Raw genomic sequence first — 7,820 nt, 5'->3', positions numbered from 1 at the left:
TTTTTCTGATTACACCTTTGCTCAATTGAAACTACACAATATGGTTTTTGTTGAAGGAATCAAATGTAATTTTTATCTGATAACCTCACTAAATCTTGTATCTATTTGGGCTCTATTTATGAGAGTGTTTTTTCTCATTATAAAAATGTTCATATGTTAATAGTTCTTTCTAACAAACAGATTATTGTGTGATATTACCAGGTCACCAATGCTGACGTTAAAGTTCAGAAATACGGATGTTAGGAACAAATTAGGGGTATAGGATTAACAGATAAAAACCACTATATATAAACTAGATAAGCAACAAGGATTTACTGTATAGCACAGGGAATTATACCCATTATCTTGTAATGGCCTATAATGGAATATAATCTGAAAAAATACTGAATCACTATGCTGAACACCTGAAACTAACACAATGCTATAAATCAACTACATTTCAATTAAAGAATGAGACAGATGACTTTTTACCTTAAAAAAAAAAAAAAAGAAATAGGGATGTTAGAGGCAGGTGGCCAACCCGGAGCCCTGGCAAAACCTCACAGGGTCAGTGACCTTTGAGGAGTTTTCCCAGCTCAGTATCAGGATTGAGTGTTGTGAGGCTAGAAATGTAATTTTATCAGTGTACCCAGACTCAATCAATTCTAGAAAGTTATTCACATTTAATAAATTTTCAAGGGACTTATCTATACACCTAGATGCATTTTTGCTCTTTCATAATGGTTGGAAGAACTTGAGCTAAGAAATCAGCAGAACTGGGTTCTGATCCAGGCTCACTGCTACTAACTGTGAGGGCAAGTGACTAAATTTCTGAGAATCAGTATTTCTGTTTGTAAAATGCACCTGTCATGAGGTTTAGAAGAAATGTATAAAGTACCCAGCACAACGCCCAGTACTCAGTGAATGGTGATTATGATGAGCATGACAGTGGTGGTTAAGAACAGAGGAGGAGAAGAGAAGGGAGAGGAGGAACCACAGGGATTTGAAGACTTGTGCTGCCTGATTGAAGACAGTCAAGAGAGAATTAGAAGAGAATCTTTTGGTAGAAAATCAGAGCAAAGTGTACTGACTAGAATATTATAAAAGCTTGGGCTTTCAAGCCACGAAGATCTAGTAGATCCACCTTGACTCTAGGGATATGCCTATCTGGCAGACAGTATATAAGTTGTTCTATTCTAGCACCTAGAACAGTGCCTAGCAAATGGCACATAATAACCAGTTAATGAATAAATGGGTAGAGTACCCCAACCCTTAGGTAGTACAGGAGACCGTGATAATTCCTCTATCTTTGGTTCAACTATTTCTGGACTTAACAGAGGTACAGCTCCCTCCCATTTCTCTCCAATCCCCACACTATATGGCCACAGAATTTCCTCAGTAATATAATCAAGTGATTCACAGATTTCTCTGTTACATCAATCACATTTAGACATTGTCTAATTAAACTCAAATCACTTTGTCATTCACTGCAATCATATTTCAAAAATCTGTGAGTTCTGCATTATAACCTAATAAGTGCTTAGGGTAGAGACTAGCTAAATGCTCTGGAAAATGTCTCCTTTTTCCTGGGCACACAGCTAGGTTACATTTCTCATGACCAACTAACTCAGTCAGATGCGGCCACACGATTGAGCCCTAATCATTTGGACGTGTGCACAAGTGATACATATTTCTTCCTTGCCTAGAGCCCATAAAATCTTCCTATTTGCAATTCAGCTCTCTATCTTCCTTTATCCAGATGAACGTAGAGAATCCAGTGGCCCTAGGAGATGGTAGAACCAAAGTAAGGAAAAGCCTGGGTCACTAAATTATCACACGGGGCAGAGTCTGACTCTCTCCTCACCATCATATGCACACATATCACCCCTCATTGGATTGTGATGTGAATGAGAAATATATCTTTATTGTATTAAGTCACTGAGATTTGGGGTTATTTTTATAGCAGTTAGCTTGTCTTGACTAATTCAGAACAGTAATCATGTCAGTCTACTAATTTTTATTTTAAATATATATATTTTATTGAGAATATTAAAAATAGACCTATATCTATACATCTTGATAACTTGAAATAATTCATTTTCCCCCTATATTTCATAATTACATGGTTACCCAAGCATGGCCTCTTTCTTCTGCCCTCTTAGTCATCCACATCACACCAAGTCAATCAATCAGCAATCAATTCTGCCCCTAAATATCCATTTCCCTTTATCTCCACTCTCTAAACCTTGTTTATTAGACCCCTGATTTTCCCACCTGAATCACTGAAATAGCCTCCTATATTTTCTCCTTGCCCTCAGCCTTTCATTCTTTCAGTTCATCAGCCAGCCTTTGCCAGAGTGGTCTTTCCGACATGAAAATCTGATCTTGTCATTCCTTTGCTCAGAATTCAGTAGCTCCCCAACACCTCTTGATTATTACCTAAAGAAATAGGCCTTCTTTTAGAACCTCTTTGCTTATGTCTCCCTTATCATACATCCTAAAGTATTATAGCTCAATGGCTCCCAAGTGTGAGTCGAAAATATCTGGTTTACTAGGCATTACTAAAAAGAGTTCTGGAATTCTGAATTCTTCAATTCATAAGTGGTCCAGGCATTATTTGCTGACTAAACAAATGATACAGCTTGAATATAAATGCATTATTAGTAAATGAGTTAACATATTAATACACACAAAATATGTGAGCTACTGTTATCATCATCATTTTCTAAATATATTTATTTGCTCTTCTGATTGATAAAATTCCTTTTGAATGTAACTATTTGTAATATATTTCTCAGTTGTAGGAAGCTAAATGTTAAACTACTGTCACGTGTATCAGGGGCTCAATGTTTGGAGGTTAAAAAGGGATCAGCTCTTGACTCTGAGAATTATTGCTGTAGCCATTCCAAACTATTCGCAATTCCTTGTAACACTGATTCGGCACATGTGGCAGAGTCTGTGGCTTGGCTTGGTCAACTTGCACTCCACCTTACTTCTAGGGTGCCTTTCTTTGCTGCAGAGACTAGAAAGCTAATGGCTATCTTTCTCAACTTCTTTTGCAGCAGGAGTTCTGAATGCACAAAATGGATGTATTCCCATGAGATTTAGAAATTTAAAACAGAGCTGAGGCCACGTTCCTACTCTCCTGGCTATTTTTCTATTGGTAAGCAATTTTGCAGAGATCCTTTTCCCTAGTGGAGCCCAGTGGCAGCAGCATCAGGGGGCTGTCTTCCTGATTCCTCACCAGAGAATGGCAACATGTTCTCGGACTGAGTAATTCCAATGGTGGCCTCAGTGGAACAGTACTATAGTCTTTTGGGAATTATTGCTGGTAGGAGGCCAGTCTACAGTCCATTCTTCCAGCCCTTCCATGATTTTGTCCTAATCACCTACAGATTTTTATCTAAACCCTTCCCTTCTTAAAATGACTGTACTGCTTTTTGTTTTCTGCACTGAACCCTGACTAACACAGGTTTCGGAAAATATTGCTCTAACATGGAATGCATGTCCCCTCTTAACCCCTCATCCTCTTGTTCTCAACTCAAGTGTTTTATTTTCTAGGAAGCATTCACCAACCCCTGCGGCTGAGTCAAGTACCTTTCTTTTCTGTCTCAGTCATAACCCTAGGTTGGCACTTCTCACTATTGTCTAATAATGGTCTATATTTGTCTATAGAAGTAAACTAATAAAGATACTTTTTGTTAGTTACTAGTTCCCAGGTAGGTGTACCCTCAGAGCTCGTGAAGTGAACGAATGAACAAATGGGGATTTCTATGAATAACAATTAACAACTCATAAAGGAGGAAATGCATTTGCACGGGAGAAGACATGGTTTTTCTTGCAAAATGGTACCACGTACGAGTATACGGAAAATAAGGGGCTGGAATGCCGTTAAGTCTACGTCTGTTCTCCTTAGATCCCTGACCAGACCAGGGCTTGGCAATTTTTTTTCCCCGCAAAGGGTCAGACAGTAAATATCTTAGGCTTAGTGGGCCATACGACCTTTGTCACAACTACTCAAATCTGCCGTTTTCAGGAGAAAGCAGCCACATTGTTGGTTGGAAAACTGGCCCCAGGCACGGAAGCCTGGAGACACTGAAGACAGAGGCAGACCACTCCAGGCTGGTAGGTGGCAGGTTTAATAAGCGAGAAACCTTACATATGAGACGTGTCCGCGGCGGCCGCAAGCCGGGTGGATCTCCACAGCCGCCCGCCAGAAACGCTTATCCAGAGGCCTTACCTGGGTTCAGTCACGTATTTCAGTCCAGATGGTCTCAACATCTTCCTCTCCCCAGGCTGCCTCCCTGGAGCAGCTCCCACTTGAGGCAACGGTGGGCAGAACGGACACTCCAAGACGGGGGCGTGGGGGAGGCGCCTCCGATTGCGATTGCGCAGGGCCTGCCTGCAGGTCAACCCGAGGTCACGCCCTCTCGGGCCCCCTCCAACGCACACGAGTCTGTATGAAACAAGTAATACATAAGTAATGAGAATGGTTGTGGTCCAGTAAATCTTTTTTTTCCTTCGAATTTTTAATTTAATTTTAATTAATTAATTTTTTAAATTAAACTCTTTGGGGGATTGGGAGGTAATTAGGTTTATTTACTGATTTATTTAATGGAGGTACTGGGGATTGAACCCAGTACTTTGTGCATGCTAAGCACACTCTCAATCACTGATCTATACCCTCCCCTCAGTCCAGTAAATCTTTGTCTATGAACACTGAAATACGAATGTCATATAATTTTCGTGTCCCCAAATAGTATTCTTTTGATTTTTTTCAACAATTAAAAAAAATGTAAAAGCCGTATAAACACAGGTCGTGGGCAGGTAAGGGAAAGCAGATTCGCCCTGCAGGCAGCAGTTTGCCAGTCCCTGGTTTCAGAGGTTAAGGAAAGGTCTGAGTTTACAGTGTGCAGTGATTAATATTTTTAGTAGACATTTGTGTGCATTTTAATTTATTCCCATGTAAAATGAAGATTATAACATAGTACTTATTTAATAACATATTACTAATATAGTTAACTCTGGGATTAAAATAATAATGACTAAAAGGCTTGGAGATCTTGAGGACAGGCCTTTGTCACTGGTAGGTCTCTTTAACTTCCTAAGTACTGGATTATTTCAAGTGTCTGATCGATAACATCTAATGGAAAGGCCTTGAAGTCCTATGTATATGGCAAAACTGCTGGTGAGCGGTATGTGGGAAGAATCCATTCTCCCCTTCATTTACTGCATAAAAGGTAAAGAGGCACAAATAATATGTGGAAGATTACCATTCCACTTTTGTTCCCATCCAAAAATGGACAAATCACCTTAATTGCAGTTTTCAGTAAAGCAGATGTCAGGAGATTACAGGCCCACACATTATACCTGCTTTACTTTCTAGGAGAAAAATTTTCTTGGAGTTTTTCAAAGACTCCTGGAATTAGAGAGGTAGAAGGGACACCTCTCTTTACCTCCAATTTATAGGTGAGAATGTCTGGGACATAGACTGTTAAATGCTTGTTAGTGGCAGGGCTGGGGCAGACCCTGGCCTCTGAATCCCACTGCAGGACTCCTTCTACTTTATCAGGCTTAAAAAAAAATTACGCTTTGTTTTAATAAAACTTGTCTAAGGTTAAACCCAATCATGGGTTTGTAATTAAATTACATGTTTCCCTGAATTGCAAAGGATTTCTGTTGCATAAAGCACAGAGATGTAGCATAAGAAACTTTAATTTATTATTTTTCACTGATAACACTGACCATTACCCAAGGTCCTGAGACAGAAAGCAAGGCCAGTGAGAGATGAAGATTCTGTAATCTTGGGAATTACAGGTTAGTGAGGTCAAAAAGAGAAAACAAACAGAAAAATAGTTCTTGCCACCTAATGGGCAAGCCTCACTAAGCTGCCTTCTGCTTGTTTCCTGCTGCATTTGAGAGATTAAGGAATAACATCCTACTTCTTTTAAGCATTCCAGTCTCTCACTTTTGCTTAAAATTACTCAAGTATAGTGAGCTCTGCACAACTTCACAAAAAAGGCAGTTCCCACTCGCTCTGTGTTTAAACAACTCAGAAAGATCTATCTGATCATTTCATTTGAAACTGGAACACCTCTACACCCAGTCTCCATTCCCCTGCTCTCTCTCTTTTTTCATAATACTTATACCACTTAGCATACTATGTAATTAACTCATTTACTATGTTTTTCGTCTCATATTTCTCTCCTCAACTGGAATGTAAGCTCCATGATGGCAAGGATTTCTATCTGTTTAGTTCTCTGATTGCTCACCTCAAATAGTGCCTGGCATATAGTAGGTGCTCAGGAAATACTTGCTGAATTAATAAACAAAATTGGGAAAATGAAGAATAGGGAATTAAGGCACATCTTGATATATTATATAGTTACATTTGAAAATTAGTTGCAAAGAAAGATGCAAAGAAAAGTTGGGGACAATAGAATCATAAGAAGACAAAGGAAAAGAACACTTACACAGTGCCGCAACATGCCAGGAGCAATGCAAAGAGCTTTATGTTCATTACCTTATTACCACAGCCACTATTACCCTCATCCAACAGTTGATGAAATTGAGGCTGCATAACTTATCCAGGCTCATACAACTAATGAAGGGTGGAGCCAGGACTCAAAGCCCACATTGATTCCAAAGCCCCTGGGTGTCACCAATGCTTTGTAACAGACTATGTAATGCCACCCCTGTGAACCACAGTGCTGGTGGAGCCATCTCAGCCTACAGGCCTGATTTTATTTAAGTGGTTAAATGGACAGGTTTCTTTTGTGGGACATTAACAGATTCATGCTGAAGAAGTTTTGCTTTCCAAATTACCACATAAAGAATGTCTATCTCCAGAAAAGCTAGAAGCATCTCTTAAAAACATTTTTAATCAAAAGTAAATTAGCATTGTTTCATCTATGAATCAATCCACCAAACCAAAGAACTCAAATATCAAACCTCATCATGTTGCCTGGGCAGTAGAAAATGGCTTAATGAGTTAAGTACTCACAATCAGATCTGCCTCCGTGGCTTACCTGCCTCTTTGCCTGCAATCACTTAGGTCAGGTAAAATAAAGGTAGAGATGTTTTCCCTGATGTCATAGGCATCTTTCCTTTTCTACTCCATACCCCACAAGTTGAGTTGACACTTTGACACATATATTTCTTTTCTGTTTACAAACTGGAACATGGAAATATAAGTTTTACTGCCTTCAAAGATAACAAATTTCTAGAAGCAGAATCAGATAGTCATCACAGGTATATGGCTGATGTGGTCAAAATGGATCTGGAGTAGTAATCAGGGTGGAAGAAGGGTCAGGGACCTCTAGGTTGGGGATGCTATGGAGATATATTCCGGGGACATCTGAGACTGTAAGGACAGAGGGAACCAGGGAGAGAAAGGCCACCTTTAACAAGTTCAACCATCGAGAGGTTTGCATAAACCAGAGGGCCTCCACGATCCCAATAACACACGTATTCTCCTTTGCTCCAACACCAGCCCTATTCTTCAGTAACAAGAATAAGGTAACAGTTTAGCTGTTAACCACAACAAGCAGGGAAAGACAATTGTTTCTGAAGACTGGAAGAGAAAATAAATGATTTTTAATCAAGTGACATTGGAATGGTTGTTAAGGCATAAAGAACAAATAGTTTTATGTCCTGTGAGGATTTTAGGGTGTGTCCCATAAATGTTTCATAGAAACTACCATTTAAATAATAGGCACAACCTGATGGAGCTTGGAGAGTAGAGATGATCTGTGAAGCACCATTATTCATGTGGTCTAGTCATTCTTCAGCTTAGGGAATGATAAAAATCAGCTGGGTTGAGATATTTATTTGAAATTTAG

Source organism: Camelus dromedarius, chromosome 2 (assembly GCF_036321535.1).
Source record: "Camelus dromedarius isolate mCamDro1 chromosome 2, mCamDro1.pat, whole genome shotgun sequence".
Lineage (NCBI taxonomy): Eukaryota > Metazoa > Chordata > Mammalia > Artiodactyla > Camelidae > Camelus > Camelus dromedarius.
This window is presented reverse-complemented; position numbering follows the sequence as displayed.